This window comes from Ursus arctos, unplaced genomic scaffold (assembly GCF_023065955.2).
Source record: "Ursus arctos isolate Adak ecotype North America unplaced genomic scaffold, UrsArc2.0 scaffold_13, whole genome shotgun sequence".
NCBI lineage: Eukaryota > Metazoa > Chordata > Mammalia > Carnivora > Ursidae > Ursus > Ursus arctos.
In genome coordinates this window covers 23814425-23831110 of record NW_026622797.1, presented here as the reverse complement: position 1 = coordinate 23831110, position 16686 = coordinate 23814425, and the positions used below count along the sequence as shown (strand labels likewise).

General features: G+C 35.9%; 1 long non-coding RNA gene across 1 annotated transcript; it reads right to left on the bottom strand.

Moving 5' to 3' along the window:
• Positions 1 to 4542: 4542 nt before the first annotated feature.
• On the bottom strand, positions 4543 to 13072 carry LOC113259369 (uncharacterized). The gene is made up of 5 exons (XR_006410135.3): positions 12921 to 13072; positions 8463 to 8615; positions 7875 to 7937; positions 6680 to 6720; positions 4543 to 4763 (listed from the first exon to the last, which is right to left on the bottom strand). It is a non-coding gene; the product is annotated as an uncharacterized LOC113259369 (long non-coding RNA).
• Between the last annotated feature and the right edge of the window lie 3614 nt (positions 13073 to 16686).

The following is a 16686-nucleotide window of genomic DNA, read 5'->3' as shown; positions in this document are numbered from 1 at the left end:
CACAGATGGAGTCCTTCTCCACACTCTCACCCTCTTCATCGATAATGTTCCGTTGCTTGTTACACATGCTAAGTTCATGATGGGGGAAGTTATTCTGCCCCAGCCTCAGTCTGGATCTTCTTAGTATTACTGTCCTTTCTCATTATGACGTCCATCCAAACTCCACTTCGTGTCTCTAGTGTGCGTTGGAGAAGAGGTTGTTTCATGACTTTTCTTCAAAAAGACCCCTGTTCTGCACTGGGGGAGAATAATGGACACAGGAGTTCTTTCTAGCCACCTCCAAATGAAATTGGATTTACTTCCCCTCCCTGAGGAGTAGCATATCTTTTTTGAGCCCTAGTACAAGGAAGTTTTGTTACCCTTCCCCTACTGTTCTGAGGACCTTGCTTTATATGTCAAAGGGTCCCCAAAACAGGGAATGTGTAATACCTAGACCCCAGTGATAGCCAGTCACTTTCTTCATACCTAGGCCTGTAATGAGGATTCCTTCCAGTCTCTAGCCCTGCCTGAGATCTTTCTTATCAATAAGAAGCCCATAGAGAGGAGATTGAATGCTCATGCAAATTATATTCAGGGCTTCTAATTATTCTAAACTAATATATTAGCCCATACTCGGCATTTAAGATTTAGTTATAATTTTAGCTGATTCAATTAGAGCTATTATTATGAAGGTCACAACCCCCCCCCCCCCCCAGCTGTCAAAAGTTTTAAAATGAACATATCTCATTCATCTTTGGAAAGCCTTGCCAGTCTTTGGAATTCAGTTATTGCGGTGGTCCTGTAACCTCAACTTTCTGAAAGTTTTCAAAGAAAGTATGCCTTTGTAAATTATCTGTTTCATTGTAATGATTTTCGCTTGTGTCTTTCTACATCCTAAGTGAGAGGAGAAGTCCAATGACTTTAATTGTTTGATATTTCCTATAACCTGAAGTTCAAGCAATAAAAATTCACATCAAATATTAACCAGCCAGTTAAAAAGCCATTTACTTGAACTTGGAGGAGTATTTTATTTATAAGATAAGGATATTCAAACAGGAAAAAACTTCAATTGAAAAGAAATAATAAACTATAGAAATAAGTTACAACTTTCAGAAAATTGTCTTAGCCTGTGTCTTAAAAAATTAAAAATTATGACTTATGTATATACTCTTACAATTGCTGTTAATCACATTTTATTCCATTTTCCTACGTGCTGCTGGAGTGATGTTTCTAAAATAAAAATATCATTATGTTATCTACCTTCTTCCCATCTTCACTAGCTCCTTGACAAAGCCATATCTCCTTATTATGTCTTTTAAGGCCCTAAAAGGCCCAGGGCCTGCATATCTTTCTGGTGTTATCTCCTTCCATTCTTCACATGACATTTCACACTTCTGTCATATTGACTTTATTTTAGTTCCTAGAATGCCTCCTTCCTTCTTTCCTTTGGACTTTCACAGATGCATTACTCTCTAAATTAATCCATCCTCCTCCAGCCATCATACCACCCTCACTAGCTAACTCTTTTTATACCATTATGACTCAGCGTAGAAGTTACTTTTACTAAGTAGGTTTCCTCAGTCCCTAAAAGATGGATGAGGTCTTCTGCCATAGGGTTCCATAACACCCTTCAATTCATCCTTTATAACACTTTGTTGTTGTTGTTGTTGCCTGTTTGTTTACCCATGCTACAATATTATAAGCAATGGAAAGTCAGAGACCACATCTCTCCAGTGTATTCTTGAGTTTTCCAGACCCTCGACAAGTCCCAGAAATATATTATGCATTTGCTAAATGTGAATGAGTGAATGTTCTTCCTATTTGTTGGTACAACTGCCTTTTTTTAAGCCATAAAGTATTGCACAATTTTACCTTTGCTCTTACTTTTCAGATGAAATCATTTTCTTTCAAAATCCATTCGTTTTTTTTCTTTTCCTCAAAATTTACTCAGTTTTCCCTTACTCTAAGGCTTGGTGAGTAATGTTAGTGGGCAGAATGTGCTTAAAGAAAAACTAGGACTTAAAGGGTGACATCAGAATTGAGTCTCTTTGAAACTATTCTCATAGAACAGTGAATGGGGTGACTCATTTCCATCAAATTGTGCTATAGAAATAAAAATGAACAAGTTGACTTTATATTTGAACACATTTGAACAAAGGGATGGCTTTGTTTCAAAAGGCTTACTCACCATTTCACATTTGCTAGGGTGTATGTGTACATGTGCTTACCCCACAGCCACTTCCAATGAGGCTGAGTAATTCTATCCAAATTTGTTCTTGGACCACGGAGTACACCCGTTGACAAGGAAGTCTAATTTGTGGTTCTGCTCATCATGTTGAAATGAAGTATTGGCCTATTTATTTTTTTAAATGAGAGGATCAGAATTCAGTGGAAACCATGTTTATGTATCAGAAGAAAACAATTGGTCTCTAAGACTGACCATAAACAATTGAAAAATTATGTTCTTGAAGTATTTATAGATTTTTGACATATTTAAATATGATCCAAGTTTCTTAGAACCACATATCAAAAATATATAAAAGCTATGGTTAAGATTATATAATTTAGAGAGGAAGGCACTGATACTGTGAAGTAACTCAAAAATTTTTCATTATGCCCAACGCTTAGGTGTTTGTTGTTTAGTTATAATATTCACAAAGGTGGAATGTGGGTTTGCTACAATCCCTGTGACTCTAACTATCAGTGAAAGGAGATCTCAGATTTATTTCTATCACACATACATTTACTAATCATATATTAAAAAAACACTGCAAGAGTCCATACAGACTGTTCTTTCATCTTGAGACAATCCAATTCTTTGTGATTTCATGTGCCCTGACAACACCTTGCATACAAGATTCAGTTGAGTCATCTGGGACAAGACCCTAGAAGCAGGCTTAGATTGTCTTTCTAGTCAGCATAAGGCAACCAGAAATCTTCCAACCTAATGTTTGGACAGAGGACAGTTAGCATTAAAACTTTAGCCACCATCCCTAAAAGTAAAGGCTCTAGGCCTGCATGGATTCTTAATTTAGACCCTATTTGTACAAGTTTTAGTAGAGCCTTGAAAATATATTTATTCAGTCCACATATCTCAAGTATCTTTAATTTCACAATGAGACCCCATTTCTATTATTCAATATGTTAGTTAATGGACCGGTTTACCAATAAAACCCATTTCTACTATAATGCTAGCTAATATTTCTAGAGTAAGGATTCTCTGTTTGCGAAACTGACTATAATTAGAACTATCCACACTTTCTCCATCAGTGAAGAAGATAGCATGCTAGCTTGATAAAAATTTTTTGAGTTGTGAATTGATTTGCACAAGTCTTTGAGATAAATTCATAGGGGAGTGGGAGAACTTCCCTTTTTCCATCTTTATTTAATATGTGTGTTTTGTAAAGTAATATTCTCTTTTACATTTTACATTCACTTTTATAATTACCTTAAACTTTGAAGAAGGAAGTTCCTACTTAATTGTAGCCATTTTCATTGTCAGGAGATAGCGTGTAATCCTTCAGGGACTACCTAACTAAGATTTATAGTGCACTGCTTTAGAGTGGAGCAATTAAGTCTATTTTTGTTTTATAGTCAAATGAGCAAAGAAAGCTTCATTTTAGAGAATTGGATACTAAGTATATCAATTAAGTATGTCACCATAAAGAGTTACTGTGTTTATAACATCAAAGTTTTTGTATGTGAAAATACATAATATATGATCCTTTTTGAATGTGGGCACATTTAGATTTCCTTTAAAATGATTAATTCATTCACCAAGCAAATACTTACTGAATCCCCACCATGAAGTGGGTGAATTGAGAGAGAGAGAGAGAGAGAGAAACAGAGAGACAGAGAGGCATAGAGACAGAGAGAAAGAGAGAAGAGGTGGGAGAGGGGAAAGGACGAACAGAGTATTTGTAAAAGAGCTAAACAAAATGTGTTTAAGCTAGTACAAAAGGGAGCTGAGGGGAGAATAGATATTTCAGGTATCACTGGAAAAAAGAATTGACATGGTCAAATTTACCCAGTTGTTCATAGGAGAGTCTGAAATGTAGTCTTGATTCCTAGATTGTAAACAGCATCTGGAGTAATTCAATTTAGTTACAAGCATTCATCTTCAGAAATAAGTTTGTTCTGTGTGATAACTAAACCAATACATGTTCTGGATGGTTTTTTCCCATATTTTATGGATGAATTGGCTAGATGTAACCAGGTGACCAAGTTCTGGCCAATGATGTGTATGTGAAAATGCAGGTGCTTTGGAGGGCAGTTTTCTTAAAATTGATAATTCAGGTGGAAAGTCTTTCTTTTTAATCATTTCACTTTTCTTTCTCTTTTAGGCTTGAATCTGTTGTGTAATGACTGATGCAGTAGCCATTATGGTGACTAGAAGGCACAACCACACGTTAGAATGATGATGGACTGAGATGGAGATAACCTAACTCTCTGAAGACTATTGATGCCCATATCAGCTTGGCTGCTCACCTTAGACTTGTCCATGAGAAAAGAATAAATCCTCCCTTTCATTTTAGGCTGCTACAATTCTTTTTTTTATTTTTTTAAGATTTTATTTATTTATTCGACAGAGATAGAGACAGCCAGCGAGAGAGGGAACACAAGCAGGGGGAGTGGGAGAGGAAGAAGCAGGCTCCCAGCGGAGGAGCCTGATGTGGGGCTCGATCCCATAACGCCGGGATCACGCCCTAAGCCGAAGGCAGACGCTTAACCGCTGTGCCACCCAGGCGTCCCATAGGCTGTTACAATTCTTCACATTAATCAGACTAGAAAATAAAAGGATATTCTAAAACTTCAGTAAACTTTGTATTATTGTACCTTTCTTGCACTAAGAAAATGTTTCCATACAATTTTCAACTTTATTTATGGGTAGTAGTTTCAGAATTTCAATAAAGTCCACCCTAACTGTACACAACCTCCAATGAACCTGATTACATCTTTAAAGATGCTAATATTTCCTAATAAGGTCATGTTCACAGGTGCCAGAGGTTAGAACTTCAATATATCATTTTGGGGAAAACAATTTCACCCACAAGACTGACACTACTCCAGGCTACTCCATGTCAACTCTGATCTGCCTTTGGTTTCCACTTAGAGTAACAAGAATCACTTTAACTGTCATCAGGGATATACCAAAGTTAATGATTATGGAGACGTTACTGTGACAATGTAGTAAGCTCTTACCAACAATTATTCTTTAAATGTCTCACATTTGTATAACTAATAAAGCCTTTTATAAAATACTGTAAATGAAGCTGAAGTAAATAAGATAAAAAGTATAGAAATGAATCAAATGACCTGTTTTTTTTAACAGTAACAAGAACACAAATCTTGCAATAAGAAATAAAGAATAACTAAAAACTGAAAGACTAGATGAGACTAAGAGATAAATCTATCTGTTACTATGTGAGGACCTTATTTGGATCCTTATCAAATAAACAAACTGTAAAGAAAGTTATGATACAATTGAGGAAATCTAAATACTAATTTATATTTGATATTAAAGTAATTATTATTAAATTGGTTTAGATGTAATAATGGTTAAAGATTATTTTTATAAAATTTTTCCTATCTTTAGAAATACCTACTGAAATATCTACAGATATCATGCTCTGATGACTGGGGTTGATTTCATAATGATCTTGCCTGAAAAGCTACAGATGCAAAAGACTGACCAGGAATTGATTATTGGAGACACTGAATGATGACTACATGGAGTTTCATCACCATATTTTCAAAGTTGGGGTATATTTGAATTTTTCATAATGAATAGTAACTGTGTGTAGAAAATAACCTGTGGGGTGCCTGGGTGGCTCAGTTGGCTAAGCCTCTGACTCTTGATTTCGACTCATGATCTCAGGGTTGTGAGATGATGCCCTGTGTTGGGCTCTGCACTGGGCCTGGATCCTGCTGAAGATTCTTTCTCTCCCTTGCCCTCTGCCCCTCTCACCCTTTCCTCTCTCTTCCTCTAAAAAAAGAAAAAAGAAAGAAAATAACCTTTTGTCTGTAGATATGAAAACTATATTTCTTTGTAACAAACTATTTTATCTGAATAAAAAATGTCACAACTATATAAACTTTTACAACTTAAAAAGTTTTATTTTATTTTTTAAGGTTTCTTTACTCATTATTTGAGTGAGAGAGAAGGAGCAGGAGGAGCAGATGGAGAGAGAAAGAGAATCTCAAGCAGACTCCATATTGAGCACAGAACTCAACTTGGGGCTCAATCAGGGCTTGATGTGGGGCTCAATCTCATTACCCTGAGATCATGCCCTCAGCTGAAACCAAGAGTCAGGTGCTCTACCAACTGTGCTACACAGGCGCCCCTACAACTTAGAAAGTTTTAACACACTTTTACAGATACTACATTAAGTCTACCTAACAATCCAGGGAGTTAGGTGGCATTGTCGTAGTGATATTTTCAAAAGAAGCAAAAGATAAATTAATCCTTCTTTCCAATAGTGGAGTCAAGTTTCAAATTCTGTTTTTCAGGATTTCTACATGGACCAGCAAGGCTTGGAGCTATATTCTCAGCCTCCCAACTTGCATTTTTCCATTTCACTCCAAAGTAACAGCATTTTCGATAAGTGTTTGTGAGTGTGTGTGCGTATGACTTGATCTGTCAGAATGTAAACACTAACACATGTTTATATGGAATGCTCACTAACAAGGGACCACTTACCTGCTGAAATCTGAATATTCTCCTGATATGGTTAAGTGATGCTTTCACAACAAAGATTTCAAAGTTTTGAAAAAAGAAAGGGAAAAAAGTAAAGTAAGTTGATTTTAAATTATGGGAAAAAGTAATTTTGGGGGAAGGAAAGAAGTGAGAAAGTATTAGTTGCTAGGAATTTGAAAATAATCAATGTAAGAATGACAGAAAATAGTTCAGAATAAGTTAAGTTTGTGAGGGTGGAGGGCACCAGGGTCAGGTTCAGGTTCACAGCCATGCCTTAGGCTAGATGTGAAGTGGTCAAATTAGCCAAGGACCTTAGCTTCCTAGCTTCTGGCACTACCCACAGTAGTCAAGAGTACACAGACATAAAGGGTAAAACTATTTTTGTTTAGGTTATCAGAAGCATTACTTATTTTCTTAGGAACCAGCAGAAGAAATACATATTAAAGAAGAATTTATGTGTGATGTCTTGCCATCTGAAGACTTCCTACAGATAATTCTGTAACCTTTTTTTTTTTCTCAAATCTCATCAATCTTCTCATAAAAACTGTTGATCTTTCAAGCCCAACAAAGGTAATATAAATGAGGTTTGTTGAGCACTAAACTCGTTGAGAATTAATTTTTGAGGCTGATGGCTTTGGAGACACAAAATGTACCTCCATTTAAATAATAAACAAATTTCAAACATGAAAATAAAAGAATCCTCCTCCCTTTGCCTTGACAAGGAATATAAATTCAAAGACAGTTTAAAAACAGTAGACGTTAAAGGAAATATTCAAATGAATGTTTGTGACTTTAGAGATGGAAACAAGAGGGGTCCTGAGGCCTGATATTCTTTACATAAGGGAGCTATAGACATCAAAGAAGAGAAATGGTCATGAGTTACAGTGCATAAAAGAGTTACAAGACTTTGTCAATTACTCCCTTGTCTTGAAAGAAATTCTGGAAAGGCCACACATTTTGTAACTGTAAACAGTCCTTTTGTATAGAAGTGCTAGGACGGCGTTATAAACCACTGGACAGTTTTCATTCTGTCTTGTTAAAGAAAAAAAAGGGGGAGAAAGAAAAAAAAGAACGACAAAGAAATTTTAAAAGCTTAATAAATATAAGTGGATAAATTATACCATGGTGTGAGAAAACAGCTGAGAGGCAGTGTGGTATAATGAATGGTTAAAATGTTCAGGATTCACAATAAATTTACCTGGCTTCAAATTCCACCTTAGTTATTATCCACATGCGTCTCTAAGACTGGATCTTTTCTTTTCTGAAATGGAGTGGACATGGGTTGTAATGAGATTTAGATGTAATAATACATACAATGTGTCTAGGATGTTGCCTGCCATACATTAATTGTTTAATAAATGTTATTATTTATTATCACCATGTTATTCATATTGTAATTATTCACTGATGCTAATGTAATGATAAGATATATAAAATTCATGACAATAAAATTGTATTATGACCAACTTGGAATACGTTTTGGGATTTCAGCAGGATTCACAAAATGTGAATATTAGCAGAAGTGGTTATCAAAATCATCTTTGACAGGGTCGCCTGGGTGGCTCAGTCGGTTAAGCAGCTGGCTCTTGATTTTTGGTTCAGGTCATATTCTCAGGGTCCTGAGATCAGCCCCAAGCAGGAATGATCTCTGACATACCGCCAATTACCTTTCACTGTACAAACATTACCATGTGGCATGCTACTTCTTGTGAGATCAAGAACTCACCATTCAGCCTTTCTGAATTAGAAGTAAGGAACATAAAAACACAGAATTTTATAGGCTTACCATATTTCCAAGGTGTAACTTGGAAAGCGCAGGAGTGGATCTGGACCAGGGGTCCCTAATGCTCAGTGATGGATGAAAACACACATGCATGGTCACAATCTCTGACGATGCCTTCGTAAAGATCACAAATCCCAGGGGTCTGCAGGCAACTTACTGTGGATGGCCAGGGAAAGACCAGAACAAAGTTGGTGAAAGAAACTTCTGTATTTGGAAGCCTCTGCATGCCTTTACCAAATAGAATCCCATGCTAGTACTTTTCCCTTTTATTCCCACCCCCTCCATTCCACAGTTACATTTCCCCTTAAGGATTTAAAAACTAGTGAGAAATACAGCCACTCCTTCAACACTAAATAATTGGGTACCACTGGTACAAAACAACCCTGGAAGAGATAAACCATAAACTGAGAGCAGTCCAGATGAGTTTTTCCATTGATTCTTCTGTTAATTCAACATTTGTGCTAATTGCAGAAAGTAGTGTGAAGCCTCAAAGGTGCCGTAAAACCTATGCTACTTTTCCATACAAAACCCTCATCAGCTCTTAAATGGCTAAACCAAGCAATCCTTACAGGATTCAGGATTCAGAAGGAACCTCAAGAGACCCACAAGGAATTTATTGGTGTTCCTATGGATGTCCAGTGAGTTTGATAGTTTAACTGGGATATTTGCAAAAAGTTGTCAGAGGTCTCTCAGGATCCATAAAACTCAGATTTGCATAGATCACTCCTTTGCAAATTAAAGGGTTGGAGCGGGTCCCTGTGCACTTTTGCTGCATCCAGAGCTCCAGCCGGATGAGGCTTCACTTGCCTTAGGAACCAATGGGTTTTTCTCTGATTATGTCTATTGCTCTCTTTGAAGAGGACGACACTGAATGAAACATAAGACAAAGGTGTAACTTGGAAAATTCTGTGGTTTTACTGAGGAAAAATTTAAAAAGACATCAGTGACCTTAGGAGAAATAAAGCATAAGGTAATCTTTGAAAGAAGCATCATTATCAATCTGCATTGAAAAAGAATATTTCAACTCACCCCAGTAATAAAGTAATGTATTTGATTTTCTTCATATAAAATGCCTATTGTTTCTTAAAACTATTAAGTTAATTGAACACTTAAATTTTACTTTTAAAGTGAATGCAGTTAATCATGTTTAAAATGAATTCATCAATTGAGTCTTAAATATTAAAATTTTAGACAGTGTTATTTATAAAACACATGTACATATTATTCATAAATTACATTCAGGTAAATAAGGAATAATAATAGACATATGCTTCTAGTCCAAATTTACAGGGGATTTTTAATCTGAAGCACAACTTAATCAATAAGGCTTCTAATAGAAACCTTTAAACTCTAAATATCATGAAGCTGCAAGATTTTCTATTTAGGCTATAAACCTTCATATTCAAGGATCATATGTGATCTGTCTATGATGCTATTTATGAACATGAAACATAGCACTGCTTTTTATCCAGAGGCATTACGGACAATGCTTGATCTTGCATGAAAATCCCATTTTATTAAATCCTATTAATGGTATAGAAAAATCTTACAGTATAATTTTCCATCATATTAGTGATACATCATATCACATTATAGTTTTCTTGTCATCAATATTGTGTTTATGCCTTTAGCTAGAGTTAAAAAGGGCATTATCAATAACTTGTACAAGAACTTTTTAGCTGTCACATTGTTCTACATGTCTTTTTAGATACCAACAGGGTTGCCTTCAAAGTAGAGAAAAAAAAGAAATTCGTGTAAGTTTGTATGACATAATATGCATGACTAACTCATCCAAAAGTCCAAATGAGAGTTGTAAATCAAGATGAAAAACAAAATTTAAAAACCTATGACCTCATAGTTAATGGTTGAGTGTACCAATGGGATTTAGCAATATTTTACTTTTGCTCTCTAAAGCAGACTTTTTTTTTTATAATCAGAAATGTGATGTTGACAGTTTTTCTTTCTCCCCGTTTTTGTAGGTTTTGTTTTTGGTTAATTCCCTGCTCTATTCCTTATTTTTCAGTGTCCTGTTCCACTGGTTCATAGCTGAAGTTTTAATACTGAACTTTTCCATATAATACTGTACAGATGGTATTGATTTTGTATCTTTTAATTATCCTCTTTAATCCTATCATCCTAACTAATTCCACTCATCTTAGTGGTTGTGACTTGCCTTACTGATAATGCAGTAAGGGCTTTCTGACTCTAGCTTATGACATTCTAAGGATTTCTGGGGCATGCCATTTTCTGTTCTCTGAAATAGATGAGTCCACATGTTCTGTGGCTAACCCAAGTATTTAAAGGTGGCACTTGTGATCTTCCTAGGTTCTGGCTAGTAATTTAGCATTCTTTTATTTTCTAATTAGAAAGATACTAAATGCTCAATATGATTAAAAATCATACTAGTGCTCAAGAAATTTTTAAAAAATGAAGTATGTGTACCCATTTCCTCACATGTCATAATTCTTCATTTCTAGTTTATTTCTTTTCATATTCCTTTATTTCAAAACAACATAAAATTGGACATATGACTATGAAAAATATTTACCAAATTAAAAACTATCCAAATCAAGGAAAAGAAATTTATCATTAAATGTATTCAGTCAATTTATTGTACGGATTTTTTGATATAGCTATATGGATAAGTAAAAAACATGTTCTAATTTTGTTGAGGAGCTATACACACACACACACACACACACACACACACACACACAATAAGCTTATAAAGTCTTTTTGCCTTGTGGAAAGATTAGGCAAGCAAGCTCTGCAGTCACTGTGGATATCCCTATCTCAATACCTATTAGTAGGGTAGATCTTTCTCCAAACTCACCTGTAAAACGAGGGCAGCATCCATATCTATTACACAGAATTTTTGTAAGGATTGAGTTAATGTATGCTAGTCTTAGAGAACAATGCCTGGTTATATAATATGTGCTCAATTAATATTTGCTATCTTTGTAGGCATTGATACATACATAAAACATACATAAACTCACTTATTTTATTTGTATCCTGACCACTCTAAAAAATTCGAATTGACGGAGATTAAAATGCTATGTAAGAGAAGAAATTAGAGAGAAATATAAAAAAGGGGACAGGGTTCCCTGAATGAAGTTGAGAGTAAATTAGTGAGTCTACACTGAGCTGATCGTAATTCGAAACCCCGTTTTAGTTATGCTTCCTGAGAGCAAATGCAAAAGTGAAACTTACTGCTCTGTATTGTTTTCTTCCCTTCTACAGTTCAATTCAGGCTTTTCTCTCCTGTGGCTTTGACAAAATGATACTGAGTAATTTTTCAACTTTATTTTATTCTCGACCCTCTCAGAAACATTTGCCTAGGATCTTAGTTTTATTTATGTCATTCTATATTCTCTCCTGTTGCTGTTGGGAACGAGAAGAGAGCAAGCTGTCTCTGCCACAGGATCCCATCGTTAATAACCATGAAATGTTATGAGCAGAGACACTGTTGCATCAGCCTTTTAAAAGTGAAAGACATAATAGCAAACAATCATTCAATAACATGCACTTTCTTGGGTTTTCAATAACTGCTGATGTTCTGTTTGTAACCTTACTATCAAATAAGAACCTGATTGAAGCTTAAAATTCATTAGGACTGAATTTTAGTAATAATTACTATTACTTTAATATTTACTCTTTTACTTCTTAGTGGGACTTCAAACAGCTAATCAGTTTATATAAGGATCAATTTGATGACATTAAATATTATGAAAAGGCATTTCATAGAATAAAGGACAGTCAAGAGATTCAGTGTAGAATAGTTACTAAGCACAGAGTCCATGTGGGTGGGCGTGAAAGGAGCATATAACTCAGAGTGTAGAGAAGCAGGTAGGAGTAAAGTGTATCATATTACTTTGTGAGCAAAACAGAACATGCCCTTCAGTCACTGTTTCTGTTCTGCTAGAAGCTAATATTGCTGAATTTTTTTGACCGCCCTTGTATTTCTAACTATCAACTTTAATGCAGCCACATAAGCAAACAGACCATCATGTACTCCAGCCTTTATGACATCTGGAGGTTCTGGTAAATATTCACACAATAAGCAGATAAAAAAATGGTGTGCATATTATTTTATCACTAGCTGCTGTGTGTGTGTGTGCGTGTGTGTGTGTGTGTGTGTGTGAAGGGAGAGGACATCATTTGTTATAATGTGTTATTGGCTAATATATTTATAAAAGAGTATTAGAATGAGTCATGATTATCTGGAAACCAGATTCTCCCCAGAGGCTTCCTCACTTTGGGTAAGTTAGCTGCTTGCATGTTAACCATTTCAGGGCGCTGATGACTCATGCCTATAAATAACTCTCACCACTGAATCCTAGTCAAGCTTCCACACACATAGAAAAAACAAGGGGAGAAAAAAAAGAAAAGGTACTGCAATTTACATATTTTGGAATGCTTCTGTTTAAAAAACTCTGTCAACCCCGACTCAGGACTTACCTTTAATGTCCTCAAGTCACAGGCTGTCTGAGGATGAGGCCATTTGTCTTTCAAGCTGCAGCAAACTCGAGCAACCTGTGCTTGAAAACACACATGTCTACATTTACCTCCCGGCCCTGCATGGCCAGTGCTGCTAGAGTCCAGGTCTTAGCTCCCCGGGGTGCAGAATTGACTGGTATGTGTAGTGACATCACGATAGTTTAGTGATACCTGGCATCGAGCCAGTCTGTGTGCTGTATTCTAAGTTGAGACAAATGCCTTAGAACTTTTTTTAAAAAGCCTCTTAGTGTCTTCCCCCTGTAGTTATTTTTAGACTTAGGCTAAAATATATGGAAAATTTCTCCATGCCTGACTCTAGAACAGTCTTTCTACATGGAATTAAAGTACATAACAAATCCTCTGTTTCACTCATCTTCTGATCCTCCATTCTGTCCATAATAAAATGGAGCTGATGAGTGTGCTTGGAAAATCATCTTGGGTAGAACATGGGTTTTTGTTTTGTTTTGTTTTGTTTTGTTTTTTTTATTTCCGTCTCCAAAATACCCAGCCCACAAGCCGTCTTTGTGGATGCGGGTAAGCAAAATTGTCAAATGGTCAGAAGCTGCTGAAAGGTGTTTTAGCTCAGAGATGAAGGGTCTGTTGTATAAAAGTTCTCTTTTGTTCCCCGACATCACCTCCACCCACTGGAAATGATTGCTGAGGATTTCCGTCTGATTATGTCATTCTATCTTCCCTCCTGTGTTCCCTGGAAATGAGGACAGAGCCAGCTGTCTCCACAACATTTGCATCAAATAATCAAATAGTTGGAAAACTTCATCTAAAATAACATCAATATCATTATAATAGTATTTGCTACCTGATATGCATGTGGGTAATAGACGTATAGATTGGATTTGATTTATGCCAGAGCCATTAAGTTCATTCAAGAAATATAATAGCAACGTCATGCATAAGAAACCTGGACTGAGTGAATAGATTGGGAATCTGAATTTTAATAGGAACTGGTTGCTCAATTAGGAGGCAGGTGCTGAGATAGAAATATGTTCAACCAGATCAATGCCTTCTGAATTGTTTTGAAAGCATTATTGTTTAGCTTTTTTGACAGCTATAAAGGAATGGGTTTTATGTGTGTGTGCTAATATAGATGGACATATGTGCATAATGTCTACATACGTATTGATGTAGCATATTACACGTAACCCTATACAACAGTAGCTTGATTTTTAAAACAATAATAACAATAAAGATAAATTGAGATATCTCTGAATTTGTAGTATGCATTGATCTTTCATCATTATATCATATTGCTTAAGAGCACAGGCTTTGGATTGGGCTCAAGCCTTACTTCAGAAAGTACAGCCTCAACTCATTCTAGGGACCAGAAAGCTCACAAACCTGAGATAAATTAACCAAGTGTAAAATTACATTCAGGGGCGGAGGGAAGTGGTGAACTAAATACTTAACACTTCATCAAAATAGGGATGCTTCCTGTAGATCATCTACGCTTCACTTGATTTGCCATTCAATTGATGGGCTAAGACCTGGTATTCCAATTTTTTCCAGAAATATCAGATATGTTGGTTGTATCTGAAATATATAGAATCATAAATTAAGCATTTATTCAACAATATAATTATACATTTTGCTCTTAGCCCTGAGGTTTTCCTTCCTCAAATTTTATGTATGCAGAATGAAAGCGTTAATGTTTGACTCCTGGCACGTGCCTGAGGACTCTACAAATCAGTTACAATAGTTTGTGGCATCTACTAAGTGCTCCTTAAAGTTAGCAGTTATTATCCTAACTAAAGGATTGTTATTGTCAAATTGTCTAATTTATTCAACAAGCACTTCCTGCCTATTACTTGTCTAACAACTGGTCGTCCAAAAAGAGAAGGAGAACAAGACAGACAGTGTGTCTGAGAGAAGCTGCAAAGTCCTGATTTGTAGAAGCTGCCAGTTTCCATGGTGTAAATATTCCGCCTGTGGCTGATTTCAAGCTACCAGTACAAGGTCACTGAACACAGAGTTGAGAAAAAGTGCGAGAAGTCACGTGGAGATAGCTACAGTAGATGCTTGAATCTAGAGCTTGCAAGCGATCCGGTGCCACAGTGTGTAAGAGAGCAATTCTTAGGTTCACGATAAGGCTGAACTCCAACAGAAGTGTCTTTGTGCCAAAAGTCAAACATAACTTTAATGCAATGCAATCACATCATGTATAAGTTAAAACAACCTCATATGGAACCTAAAAATAAATGAAAAAATAATTTGTTTTGGCCTAGAAGGAGAAATGCAAAATAAGTATAAAGATGACACAGTTTACTTTTTTTTTTTTTTAACAGACATGTGCATAGCACTACCTATGTGCCAGGCATGATTCTAAGAACTTTTTAAATGCTAACTGATTTCAATAATAACTCACTTGAAAAAAGTAACTCATGAAAATGGATAGTTCTGGAATACAATCATATTTTGAAAAAAATAGCCATGTTCTACAAAAGACTAGAAGTGATTTTGCTGTGTGGAAGCTAGAGACCAGATCTGCAAGACGGAAACTATACTGTTCCCCAGGAAGAATAAAAGCCCAAGGAAGGGAAACAATGAACACAGAAGGAAATTAAATCTTTTAACTGTAAATAAAATAATATAATAAATGAAACAAAATAAAGAACAGAATAAAATAATACAATGAAAATAGCTGTGATATATAAAGCACACATGTCTAGATGGCTTTGCAAGTATTTTTTTAGTGGTTCATATTTTCATTCCTATTTTGAGTACTTTACTGTGTGAGAGGTGCTGAGTTCATTCACATGATGGAGAGCACAATGAATGGGAGAGATCACTGCTTCCCTAGAGCACTTAGTCTAATTGGGAATTTATATTCTTTGCAAGTTAGGGTTAGTAATGTTAGCAGCCGTGCCCCCGAAATCCCCAAAACTTGTGGCTCTCACATAAGTTTCTCTCTTAGTCATACAAATTCTCATGTGGATGTTCCCCTTTAGCAATGATCTATGCCACAAGGTCATTTAGGAATCCAGGCAAATTCCACCACATGGCTCCCATCCTCTGATCCTAAAAGTTCTTTCCATTAGCAGATGAAGTAAAAGATATTGGTGGGTCATGCAAAAGGATATTAAAGGCCAGTTATGGGAAAGGCACATATTACCTCCACTCACACCCCTAATGGCCATATCCAATTGCAAAGGAGGCTGAGGAAGGTAGCCCACCTGTGAACTCAGAGGAAAGAAAACGGAGTTTGATGAAACCAAATTCCCGGGCACACAGTACTCAACTTATTCAGCTAATGCTTAGAACAGTCTTATATGTAGATAAAATGTTTGCATCCACTTTACAGATGAGGAAACAGAAGCTAAAAAAAAAAAAAATAAATAAATAGATTGCCTAAGTTAACATACTTTGTTTACGTCAAAGCTGAGATTTGATACCAGGTCATGATTTTACTCCATGAGAATCAATTTTGTGGAGGTTTCTTGTTCTTGTTTGAGTCCTTTTGTCTTGTTTTGTAACTTTTGGGAAAAATAATTTTGGCAACTTGAATCAAAAATTTTTCCAAGTAAACAAACTCCCCAACATTGAGAATTAGCTCCACTCTCGGGAAACCAACAAGACTAAATTGCATAAGAATATTTGCTGACCCTTTATTTTCCAATATGGGGATTTTATGCAGATAGTAGAAAAATTTTTGATAAAATCTCAGGGATAGGCTCTATACAAAACATGCTCTTCTAAATAGAATAGCACTTAC